Genomic DNA, 13,588 nt, shown 5'->3' with positions numbered 1-13,588 from the left:
ACCTGGACAAAGAAGGCAATTGACCATGACCCCAGAAAGAAAAGATCCAGGTTCACTACATGGTCACTTGGTTTTGGTTATTGATTACTTACAAATTTGTTAGAGAATTCACACCACTGAAACAGAATATCACTTAAGGGTCTAATGTGTAGGATTTAGTGGCATTTAGCAGTGAGGTTGCAGTTTGTAACCAACTTAAACTTCTGTGTCAAGTGTGTGGGAGAACTACAGAGGCCAACATGAAAACATGAATGGCCCTAGAGACCATTTCCAGGCATCTTTTGGTTGCTAGGAAACCGAAAGATTTCCTTTGGGTTGTTCCACTTCGATTTCCGGTCCAGCCACTGCTGCACGTAAACGGCATACAAAAGACTGAACTGAAATACACACTGGGTCTCATTCATGAAACGTGAGCAGAAGGAATTTGTGTGTAAACTGTTGGCAGACGGAAATTGACGTGCATGTCTGCATTCATCAATGCGGCGATCTTTTCGTAGCTACTAACAAAATCTACTCCTGACCACTCGTAGTGCTTGTGTAAATTTAGTACAGCACATAAATATTGCTTTTCACTATTGGAAATTACAATTTTAACTCGTATTGCGCTCTGTTATGTACACAATACACAGATGCCTTTGAAACACGTAATCTAAACATGACAAAATATTAAAAATATAACACATTTAGTTACATTAGTTGGTAATTAGCAGGTTTAAGATCCAGATTAGGTTCATAATTGTGAATTATCTATGTAAATTGACTCAATAGATTACGTGTTCTTTCTACATGTTGAATGATGATAATAAAAATATCCATAAGGACAGCCGGATCACAGCCTCTTCGGCCTCGGTGCCTGGGTTCAGCAGGGGCAGCAGGGGCAGCAGATGGTGGAGCCACGAAGGAGCATGCACCAGCTGAAAGAATTATTTGAGACAGCCATTACTGATTTAGAGTTTATCCATTGCGCGCAAAACATCTCTGGTTTCCCATTCCCACTTCATTCAAAACCCCACAAATGAATCTTCTGTTTGTTTGGTGCCCGCTGTATTTTTTTGTGTGCGTGCTTATGTGTTTCTTTGCCTCCAGTTTCATATCAAACCATTTACGCTTCACCTCTGACACCTCTAGTTCTTTGTACCACGGAGACAACATTAACAGCATCTGTTACCTCCTTCCATGCCTTCGCTTTGCCTGTCCCTGTTGCACCACTACTAACTGAAGAAAATAAAATGTTTTTTCTTAAATCCACTTCACCCAAAATTATTTCAATCTCCGCTTTGGAAAAATGCTTTTTTCTTTCTTTCTCTTTCTTTATTTGCGCCATGACTGACAGGTTGACTGGATGCACCTACACCTCCTTATATGGTGGTCATTGGCTATTCATGGGCGGGGAGTTTCCCAACAGTGTCCAATTCCTTTATTTGACCATTGCCACACTTTGTGCTGGTTCGTCTCTGTAGGGAAGCAGTAGATTTCAATTTCTGACATCAAGTTTGTACCTTGTAACCCTTCCCACAGTGTATATTTCAGTATAGGAGGACTTAAGTTCAGTGTTTTATATGCTGTTTTCATGTTTCTAGGTGGAACAATGATGTTTGCTAGCAAGCGAAAGATACCTTAAAATGGTTTGTAAAGCCAGTGTTTGGTGTGTCCATTCGGGGCTACTGTAGAAACAACATGGTGGACTGTGGTGAAGATGACCTGCTCCATAAAGAGGGTATCTATAGCCCCTTTTACACTGCCAGATTTTCTGGGAATGTTGGGCCGTTCTGCTGGCAAGCTGCATGTGTTTAGACACACAGAGCCAGATTGGCGAGTTGATCCGAGGTGCCCAATTTTCTGTCTCGTAGGGTAGACATATTGGCGTAACCTTCTTGGTTTAAAAAGAACGAGGCACCCTTCCGCCACGGGAGGGGCTGTTGATGACTTGTGGGAAGAACTGTTGATGACGCCGCACGTGTAACCCACTACCAGTGGATAAACAGGAAACAGCTGATAGCAGGAATGAGCAGCTAGTAGCAAGAGGGAAAAGAAGATGAGCAACTGGGGAGACAAAGAATTGCGAGCCCTCCTTGTCTTCGCAAATGAAGAGGCCATTAACCGCCAAGTGACGGGGACGGTGAAGGACAGGCCAGCTTATGAGAGAATCGCCAAAGGACCGACCAGCCGCATTTTGTTACTTGCTCACGCTCCCCATTGCCCCGAAAAAGGCACATTCTGTATGAACAAAAGTAGGCAGGCGGCATTTTGCTGCACTCCCAGATTTTGTTTTTATACTGCCAATGCTGAACGAAGACGGGCTTTCCTGCAAATTTGCACAATTCCTATTTAAAAAGGGCTAATGGCTCGTTCTATGGTAATGAAAACACAATCATTCTTAGTTTCAGGTGATTATAAACCAATGAAAACATAGGCATAAATATTATTTTACATTACTGCCAATACATCACTCTAAACGGTACATGGTGGACCTTAGTGTTTTGGACCTTTATTTTTGTTCACATTGTGAAAATTCATGGAAAAACAAGTTTTACCTGTTGTTCATTAAGTGTGTGAGCATATAATGAACCTGCCATGCACAGTCTGCTGTGTGCCCTGTACCTGATTAGAAGTTTGGAAAAACAGAATACATACAAACTATACAATGTATGTGGGCTTTGGGGTTTACTGGGGCCCGACAACCAATTTTTGTCCCGGGGACCCCCATAGGTTAATCCTGCTGTGAGCAATAAGCTTGGTTTTCAAGTTCAGACCTGATTTGGATGACAAAATGTAATAGTACTTTCATCTAAAGAGAATCCTGCACCAATCCTAAGCTCCTAGTAACAACAAAGAGGCACAAACTGTTTTGAATGCAAGATTTGCTGTGATATTCTACAAGGCTATTAAGCATTTGCCTTTGCATTAGATTGATAGCCCAAAAAACTAATTAATTACTGTCACTTTGTGTCTGTCAAAACATTGTTAATCAAAGTAATGACAATGCCATAATTTGCTGGATTTCTATGCTGTGATGTAGATGTAGAGTATGCATCTGAGCAAGCTATGAACACAGCTTGTCACTGCTTAGACACCCACAAAACATGCAACTCTATTACTAATGTCCAGCCTGTACTGTGTGTGGCAGTGCCAGACTGGCAGATGGGTTGGCCACCCAACGACCTCTGACATTAGACCTTCAGAGAGGCAAGGCCATGGATTCAGTCCAGTGGTCTTCATCATTCTCAAATGTTCTGCCAAAATGGATGCAGGATGCTTGAGCCAACTTGGGCCAGATGCTGTCTCAAAGGAGACCATATGACTTCAGCTGATATCCCAATGGATTTTCTTGGTGATACATGAAGCTTGTTTCTGCAGACAGGTCTGGGACATGAAACAGAGGCAACATTGTTCCTGTAGATGCTGAAAATAGTATCAAGAGGAACCTTATCCTAAAGATCTCAAAAGTTTTATACGTGCAATATCGCAACCAGATCTTGGACTTGCAAGCTCACCAGAAAAAAAATACTCTCCAAAAACATAAACAACACATTTCTGTACTTGAGAAACACATTCTTAGCACCAATTACCTAGTGAACATGAGATAAGAGGGTGACGTCGAATCAAGTAGATTCACTGATTGTTTCTCAACCAAGTTTTGCTATGGCTGCAGCCTTAATCAGCTGAGCCTGTTGTGTCAGCCATTTGACTGCCTTTGTTCATTTAATGACCAAACCCTGAAGACAGAATAGAAAATTATATTTTTGAAGAGCGGGCTAATTAACGCTGCTTATTAGAGAGACGTCAACACGGGAATAACAAAAGAAAAGGGAAGGCTAGAGGGGGTTGGGTGGGATGCATGCTGTGACATATCAGAGGTTTTATACATGAGTTGAAATTTAGCACAAAAGGGGGTGTCAAAACTGAAAGCAAGAGAGAAGGAGTAAATTTAAAAAGCACTGGAGGTGATCGTGACACAATACTAATTCTTTGCTGAGAAACAATAAAATATGTAGTCGGTGTAAGGAAATGGCGCTGGCCTTGAGGCAAGGTGTCACTAGTCCTGACATGACAGGACTTATACAATTAGGATTTTTATTTTAAGCAGGGGCTATCGCTTAGAAACATGAAAGTACTGATGTTCATAGTGCATTTAGTCTAGTTAGTTAAGGACCCAAACATACCAATATGTAACAATTTGTTTTTGCCTCAGGAGAGGAGATTTTCATCATTAACAATTCTTCTGCTACTGTGTATCCACACAGGAGGCGAAGCTAATTTTTGTAGAGCGTCTGATTTGTGTCCAATACCATGCTGTCATGTTGGTCCGAGGAAGACTGAGCCACTTGCTCAAGCAAACAAGGCTTTGATTGACATTCAGCTTAATGTAGGAATGCAACACATGGAGGGTCTGGTAAACACGCTTTCCTTCCAATGTTGGAATAGAGTGCCTTACCGGGGTGGTTAGGTTGGGATGGCAGTGGAGGTTGTTATTAGTGGGAGAGAGAGGAAAAACAACACCTTCTTGACACAGACATAGTTGCTGATATTGCCTTGTGATTTCTCTCCAAATGAAAAAAAAAAAAAAAAACACTTTATTTTACCATGCCTGGCAAAAAAAACATGTTTAACACTTAATATCTCCTTAAAGACACAAAAAAGCAATAAATAAAGAATGGAGGTTGGTAAATAGTGTTAAGGAGTTAGGGCCAACCCTAATCTTAGGCATGGTAATAAATAAATAAGCAAATAAATTACTGCAGAGCTTTGAAATCACATAAAACAGATCAAACAGGCAGCACAAGATCTCAAATTGGGCGCCCACTGCCCCTCAGCACACACTCAAACACACACACTTTGTCCTGTGAAGTGAGCATCTGATGCTTGGCTGCAGAAGCACTCACAGAACAGGAAGGCAGGGAAAGAGAGAGAGGACACCTTAATGTGCCTTCACCATATGCTGTTAGCTACTGATGGATGCCGCTCTCCCCAGGCACTGAAGCAACTTATCGCGTTTGCCGGTGACACTGCCGCCGCTGATAAAGTTAAAGATAAGCCATCTGTTCGTAACAGCAGCACGGCTTCACTTGCAGTGATAGGGGCGTCCAAGTGTACACTGATGCTGTGTGTTATGTCTGCCTTAATTACTGTTGCACAACATTCTTAAAGCATCTGTATGTGCATAGTATGGATAGTCACTGTGCAATTATCTGCCATGATGAGCGATTATTAGGTAAATATCAACATTGCGGTATCAAAAATAAGAGACGGGGATCGACACGCTCTGCTGACATAGTACAGTGTCGGCAGATTTTTCAGAGGCGGCTTTAAAAGTGAACACTTGGTGAATCTGTCACTCATGTGTAATTACTGTGGAATGTATGCAAAGTCACACTAACAAGCTATCAGTCACATTTCTTACTAACAACATACCCCTGCGGTAGTTGGTCTTAAAAAAAGAGGAGGAAAAAAATCAACATACAGCAACTTTAAGCTCCCTCAAGAGCTTTTGATAATGCCAGGAGGCTTTTGACACGCTTGAGAAACTCACCATTAGCGAAATGGCCCGTTACCCAGAGGGCACAGCTAAAAGAAAGAAAGCGCTAACATTAAGACCCACCACAGGAACAAGTTATGGTTGTTCTCTAATGGTTTGGGGTTATGATTGCTCACTTGCTCTCCATACAAGCATTCCTATGAGGGCCGTAAAGGCGAGATCATTTCTAAAACATATATTCTGTTACCTTTGACTTATGTATTCTCTCCTTAGAAAGAAGGAGACACCTCTGTACACAAAAATACATACTTTTAGATAATGCACATTATCAAAAAACAGATGATTCTAATTAAACAATTGTTCTTGATATTTTGAATAGTGCATAACAGCATTTTTCCAGGGCACGAGAAACCCAGATGGAGACTTGAAAGTGTTGTATTATCTGTGAATAGCATTGTTCTTGTCCTCTGAGAGATGAATAAACCAGAACCATTTCAGAAGAATCCACTCCTGAGTATTACAAAGCGACCAGTGCTTTGGATACTGTCCGGGCTGGCCTTTTATAATTTTTTTTTTTTTTTTTTTTTTTTTTTTTACCAAGCACAGATCTACTTTTAGACTTCAACAGCGTAATGGTATTTGCTTAACTGAGCAGCCAGCAATCACCCTGTTCTGTGCCAGTGTCATATCACTGATCAAGTGTGGCTCAGTTCCTGTCTGAGAGGAGGGCTGCCAGACATAATGCAATAATAACTGGTGCACAGCTTGTCTAAGAGAACCAAGGTCCTATTTCACTGCCGACGATACTGGGATGAACTCTTTGTGCTCTTTCTCTCTCATTCTCCCTCTCCTTACCAGCACTGAAGCCCTTGAGCCTCCAAGAGCATAATGAGCCAATTGTAATTCCTTGCCTATAGCTTTGTATTGAAGAGCGTATGAACAAAAAAAAAAAAATACTGGACATTTCTACTTCGAGTCAAAAGACTGGGCTTCAAGGAGTATCTAAGGCAGAAACATGCTTTTGCCTTATTATTCCATGATGGGGACAGACACAACTGCCTGTACCAAAATGTAAGGGAGAGATAAGAGAAACTCCAAGTAAAATTCAGATCTTTATCTCTTTTCTCACATCAGCAGCACAGCAGAATCTGGCTGCAAATTGACTTTAGTGTTAATTAATAGCTACTGAATGTCTGGAAATAGGAATAAAATTTGAGTTAAATGAAGAAGGCTATTCCACAGCACTTAGCGACTATGTCTGCAGTGGCCACTACTACCATATGATAAACATCTTTAAAGCATCCATTATCTAGACATTATTTAAAGCTTTCACTGTAACAGGTGGCTTTAATGCGATGTGAATTGCTGACCTTGAAAGAAGGTAAATGCATCAACTAGATGTGATATGTTAAAAATCTAACAGCTTTTAGTCTCGACAAAGAGCACTCCTCTTATCCGACATAGTGGACGTGAACCTGCACTGCTCCCCCACAGATGCCTAGTGTGATGTTTGACAGATTTCTCCCTCTCCAGCTAGGCTCACAGTAAATGTCCATCTGGCAGCTTCCCATGGGTACTTATTATTCTCAGCTAGCCAGGGGTTTTCTGTTTCCGAGCAGTCAGCCAGCGCCTGCCTCAAAGAGTTGAGAGTCGGACCAGAACTGCTTGCAGATGCTCTGCCGGGTAGCCAAACAGTGCTAGTGTAGTGGCATGGCACTGGGTTTTCAATTACACAATGAAGTGGCAGTCTGCAAAAAAACTGTACCGAAAGCCAAGTGCATCGAGCACAACTACGTATCTTAGACAAAACACCAGCGAAGTAGTAGTATCATCAAGGTTTGCCAGTTTTCACATTTGTCCAATTCACTTGCGCCACCTTGAAGATCAGATGATTGATTTTTTCCCTTATGAACAGATGCTCAGAGCCATGGGTAGTGTTGAAAGGTCCTGCTGTCCTGGTCTGAGGCCCTGTTATGGTGGATTCAATCATGCAGTTGACCTCTATCACACTCCCACAGCCCGCTGAGTGTCTCCAGAAACAGTCTGACAAAAACGTAGGATGCTACACTCGTCATGGCATTCAACAGCTAGGGTCGTTTTCACACTGGGTTCACTTGCTTCAACCTGTTCAATTGTTCCCCAGTTCATGAAGCCTGCTGGTGTGCTATCAGCCTTGTTCACTACTGATACAAACCGTGGTTTGCTTACGTAGTCCTTGTGCAGCTAAGTGTGGCTGTTTACAACTATAGCCAGGGAAAGTGATTGGTGTCATTTTGACATATGGCCAAAAAAAGAGGTAAAGGTCCACCCCTCATCAAAATCCCTTCTGTATTATTCACATTATATGGGTTCTGACGAGAGTGTGCTGCTGTTCTACTGATCTCACACCAACTGGTTGACCAAGGCACAGCCTCTTGGTGTATACCAGAGCGAATATTACCCAATTTTTAAGCAAACAGTTTGTGGATTTGGGCTAAAGTGTTGACATGAAAGTGCCTTACATCTCCGGAGCCTGCCATGAACCGACTACAAAGTGAAAAAAAAAAAAAGATTAGCAAGTCCCTGAGAGACGATTGTTAAGTTATCCCTTGAGAAAAGGACATCCAAGGCTATGTCAACATATGGACACTGTCGGTGTCCACGCTACCAGTGGTTTCATGTTGACATGTGGAGTTGGGAACAGCGGAAGGGTTCACAGCTTAACATATGAGATATTTCCACACACCCACCACAGTGTGGAAACAGACACCATCCGTGCTATGCTTGTTTAAGTCAACACTGTCGGCGTATTCTTTGAACAATCTGGGCCATTTGATTCTCATTTGAATAAAATTCAAATTGAAGGCACAGAGCACACAATCGGCTTGCCAGTAAAAAAAAAAAAAAAAAACTACCATTGTGTATTCCCATGCACACATGTGGGAAAATGGGATGGGTGAGGACTGCAGAGCATTGCATACCTTACTGAGCAAACAGCAGCATCTTGGTGCTGCTCTCCCCCCCTCACCCACCATCTAACCCTCCTCCATATTTATGCATTCACATCACTCTCAAACACACATGACAACTCAAACATGACTCTCGCTCTTGAGAACGGTGCCATGAAAAATGAGTCTTACCTAGTGTAGAGTACTTGGTCACATCTGTAAGCGGGCCATTGGGGAAAAGTGGGAGCAGGGGAAAGGGGGAGAAAGAGAGAAGAGAAACGTCAGCAAATTACAATGTACAGCAAGCTAAACTTCAATGCAGGCTGAGGCTGTCACTAGCTCCTCTGAAAAATGATGGTGTCCCAGCATTCTACCGACTGGGGGTTAAGAATAGTCCCTGTCAAGAGGGGGACATCATTTATTAATCGAGGGACATGAAACGTCTGAGATAGTTTCCCCTGAGGATCCAAAGTTGGCACAACTTGCATTAATATTTGTCAGTGATTCAAGATTTTGAGGGTGGAGGCAGAGAGGATGTAAGCACAAACCTAATCTATTACCAACATTTTTTTTTTTTTTTGCACCAGTGTAACATAACCAAACAAATGTAATCACACAGACATGCACTTTGGTGTTCCCCTCTCCCCATATGTCTGACTTAGTAGCCCAAAGAAATCTCTCCCTTTTTGCGCTTCGACCTTTGCTACATTTCCCCAAGCTTGTCGGTTTGACAGCCAACATCCGAGGCTCCAACAGCATAATAAAATGGCAGTCCCGCACTACCTGCAAAGACCTTAGGGTGGCCCCGGCACAAACAATGAACCCGTATGCTTAAAATAAAAAGCAACATTTAGCCACATTTTCACCGTGTCTCTGCCTGACAGTCATATCTCCAAAGATTTTAGAAAGGCACAGACCTGCACTCTCCTCCACTTTCCTGTACCAACTCTGTGGCAGCTAGAGAAATATATACTGGATTTCCATTACCGCACACTTTTTTTACAATTAAAGTGGTCCCTCTACGAATGTACTCTTCTAAAGTACAGTTTTGCTTTCTTGTAAATGTGCAATAAAACAAGGAAATGGAGTGAGCTGACAATAACTGGGTGTAGTGTGAGGGAAATGGTAGACTCAGGACTAAATCTGAGTTGCAATTGCTTACCGGTGCAGTCTAGTTGTGTTGCTAAGCAGAATTTGCCAGTAATATGATTTATCACCAATGATGTCTATCCCCCTGCATTCATTTACATTTTTGGTGTGCATGCAACAAATCCCAAAGGGATCAACGATGGAGGGTGGGGTGTGATTACAATATCTGTTTTGCTCGTGAGAACAAATCTATTTTCAGGGAGGTGGGGGGGCCCGACTGGGGTTCAATCTCAGGGACGCTCATTACCATTCTGTCTGACACACATTCACACTTGCTGCTACTGTTGTTGCTAAACAGAGAGCTCAGCTGAGGACCTTGAAGCTTCATGCCGGGAAAATTGGACCCAGGGGAGGGGGGTGGCAGGGACTGATGTCAGACTTCAAGAGCCACTAGAAGCACCTGGGGTTTCAATGACATTAGCATCACTGTTGTTTGGTAGAGAGAGACTGAGAGACCAAGACACTTGAAGGGACGGCAATGAAAGACAATAATAAAAATGGAGAGCAGGCGAGTGCTATGTGGCAGAATTTTAAATGTGATACATTCTGGCATGGAGTGTACAGAGCACCAAGGTTGATGTAAAATTAAAAGTGTGGAGAATCAAACCAAAAATAGAGGCTTTTTTGCAATGCAGTGGAGATTATTGATTTTTCCTCAGCCCTATGGTGGAAATTTGGCAGCCTGGCCAATCAAAAGCAGTGGAGGTAGCGTGGGCCTAAGTGGATTAGACTAGTGGGGATGGCGGAGGGGGAATCTAGAGGGAGAAACCAAAGCTCTGGTGGCTTCAATAAACCCACTCTGTGAACCAGGAAAAAGATGGAAGACTAAGACACTTTTTTCACCCTCTCTCACCCTCCTGTTTTAAGCAGATAAGCTGCTTCCAGGGTCTTAGTTATGCTGTGTAGAACCCACAACACGATATGGAAACTTTTGACAAGGCAAAGAAAAGCCGAGAAGTCCGCTCCTCGTGTTGTCTTTTCTATATTGACAAGAGGGATTTGGGGATGTTTGGAGTGGTCAGTGCTGGGGGGGAATTACAAAAAGCCTCTGTGATACAACATAGTGAGCATATCAGTGCTCAGACATGGGTTTTAGTGAAGACATGGACTCAATTTTGGGAAGTTTTGCTTTGGCTAGCCGTTGGAATAAGGCAGAAATGGCCATGCCAAGATGAGTAACTGGCAACCACACCATGAACCCTTTTGCTTCCAGATTAAAGGGTTTTTTTCTCTTGTATGTGATGTGACAATTTTATTAGGCAGTTTTCCCTTGTTATTGCCATTCCTCGCCATAATATCTCATGCCAGAATTGGTTGGGGGGGCTGAACACTGGAAGGGTTTTGTAGTGCATAGGACTTTAAAAATATATCACAAGCTTCTTATGTATAGCCCCATTTACAATATGAAATAAGAGTTCATAAAGACACTATACTTAAGGGGAGTCTCGCCCCAATTAAGAAATGCATGTTTTTCCTCTTACCTGTCATGCTTTTTATCAATCTAGATTGTTTTGGTGATTTGCTGGGTATTGGAGATATCGGCTGTAGAGATGTCTGCCTTTACATGAATATAATGGCACTTAGCTCAAAGGGCAAACAGCAGTGTTTCTTTCCAGAAATCATGACCCGGTTTCTCAAGATAATCCACAGACCTTGTAGTGAGCGGTTTCATTTAGTTTTCTTTCTACCCAAGTAATCCCAACCAAAGGAAAGAGGGAAGCGTGCATCTTCTGCTAGCTCACCTAGCACCGCTGAGCTAGCTAAAATTACAGCTGCTGAGGAGGAGCCATTAATGTTAACATCTTGTGCCGTAACCAACATGAGCCTCTCATCCATGAGTAGATGTACGCTTCCTTCTGCGAGGTGGTACATTTGGCTTGTTTGTTAGTTTGGTAGAAAGTAAATAGTTTTTACATTAAACTGCTGTTGTATTTAAAAGAAGGCAGACATCTTTATGGCCGATATCTCCAACAATGGCAACTCACACCAAAACCTAACTGATAAATAGCACTATAGGTGAGAGCAAAAATATGTATTTTTGATTTTGGTGTGAACTGTTCCTTTAGAATATGTTACCACAATAACAGTGTACATATTCATTGCTACCCAGGTAGTCACATCTTGCCCAGCAGGTGAACTTAAATGATGGTTTATCTAACTAAGAATTCATGGAGCCTATAATTAAAACTGTCTGCAGATCATCTTATTAGATGTATCAACTACACATATGGCATTTACAGTGTGCTCACGTCTTTCCACCATAAAGATACTGATGTATAAGAAAACACGGCGACAGACATTACACTTTGTCCAGAAATGTGGATTAAACTTCGAGAGACATCATCTGCCCTTGGTGGGATATTTGCGGTGCTGTGTATTCAGTCCTCTGAGACTTTGCGGTTCTTGGACAAGGACATCAGTTTCCTCAGGGGAGATTCTTTTTGACACAGCCGGTCTTGACTTTCCTCATTCATCACATAACAGTCAGTGCACCACAGCGGGGACAACACAGCATTTTAAGGGAGTCGGAGGAGCTGGTTTGTTTGGTCACTGACAGCCACACCCACTGATAGGTAAAAATGATCCAATTTGTACCGCTGCTGTAACTGTTTTTACTTAAATATAAGATCTCTATGTATTAACTGTGATCTTCATGAGCGCTACAAATAATAAGATGATTCCAGTGTCGGGGACTACCCTCATAGTTTGCAGGTGTTCTATGTAGTGATCACAAATCATGCTTTATCTAATAATTACCAGAGGAAATAATTCACCATCTTTTGATCTGGACTTAAATGTCCATAAAGATTATGACTTTTATCGCCCATTACACAAATGACCACAATGTATCTGTGATGGTTTGATGGGGCTGTTAATCATCCCTAGTGGCTCAATTCGTCTTCGCCAGCCACAGGGAATTCTGTCAAAACCTTTCTCCCCCATATTCCCTTATCCACTACCCTCACTCACCCCTCTGATTTCCAACTCCTCAGAGATTGAGGACTGAAGGTGATCGGAGTAGCAGAAAATTTAGCTCTGAGGTCAGTCAAGGAAAAAGAGAAAGCTGTATTACTCTGCATTTGATAAGTCTCTTAAGTAGCTCTTATCTTTTCTTTCTAAATATCGTTTCCCCTCGTTATCTACAAGTATCTTTTGCCAGGCACTTCTTCTCTGTTTTAATAGGGAAATGTACTGTTAAATGTGACATTTATGGTTCGTAGTGTTATCCTAAGCATGCATATTTCAATGCTATTAAAGACTTGATGTGTAAGTGCACTTCCAGCCCACATACGGTATACTGGTATTGAATACCTTGTAAATGTTTGAATAGAAGTATACTAAGCCCCCCCCCCTGTAAAAATAATGACCATGACCTTAACTTTGCTACCGTATGGTATTAAATAAATCCTACCACTTCTTTGTAAGGTGTGGGGAGGGGGGCAAAAAAGCCAAACACAGAGATCAGTTCAATAAATGATGGAGCGGCTTACATTGAAGATGGCACAAGCTGAAAACAATCATTACTCTTACTATACTACACATGCACTCAAGCGAGCCATTGCAACGGGAATCTAATCTCTTTCCGCTAGTTCTACAGTGCTCTTTACAGATTAAGTTAATCAGTGGGTCGGCCATTTTTCTCTCAGTGGCACATGGAAACATGTCAATGAAGGCACAAACACACACACAGAAAGGGAGAAAGAGAGAGCGCGAGAGTTGTATCCCTGAAATGGCTGCAGGACTGAGTGGCCGCTAATTGGAAATCAAAAGCAATGGAGCTGGAAGGCAGCCCGAGAAGGAACAGTGGAAACTCCAGCGCCTGTTGTCGGTCAATTTAGACCGTGACGAGAAAGGCCCCGTTCCTTGTGTCACCATTTAACCTATTCACCAGTGTGGAATGGCAACAGCTGTTTTTTTACAGTAGCACATAATGGGGCAAAATGGCTCTTGCTGGCCAAGCTCCAGCTCGCAGCGAAAAGGCCTTAATGTAGGAAGAGAAGGGAGAAGGTGTGAAGCAGACATCGCAGGAGAGAGA

The 13,588-nt window shown here is 42.3% G+C and overlaps 1 protein-coding gene across 46 annotated transcripts in view; it reads right to left on the bottom strand.

Moving 5' to 3' along the window:
- ptprda (protein tyrosine phosphatase receptor type Da) overlaps positions 1-13,588 on the bottom strand; it is a 428,165-nt gene that overhangs the window by 284,687 nt on the left and 129,890 nt on the right. For all 46 annotated transcript variants that reach the window (XM_033651569.2, XM_078164079.1, XM_078164087.1 and 43 more), the window contains exon 4: positions 8,596-8,619. The gene's annotated coding sequence lies outside the window, so the exon portion shown is untranslated. The remainder of the gene's footprint in view (positions 1-8,595; positions 8,620-13,588) is intronic.

The sequence above is a fragment of the Epinephelus lanceolatus genome, chromosome 22, assembly GCF_041903045.1.
Source record: "Epinephelus lanceolatus isolate andai-2023 chromosome 22, ASM4190304v1, whole genome shotgun sequence".
NCBI classification, from domain to species: Eukaryota; Metazoa; Chordata; class Actinopteri; order Perciformes; family Serranidae; genus Epinephelus; species Epinephelus lanceolatus.
This window is presented reverse-complemented; position numbering and strand designations above follow the sequence as displayed.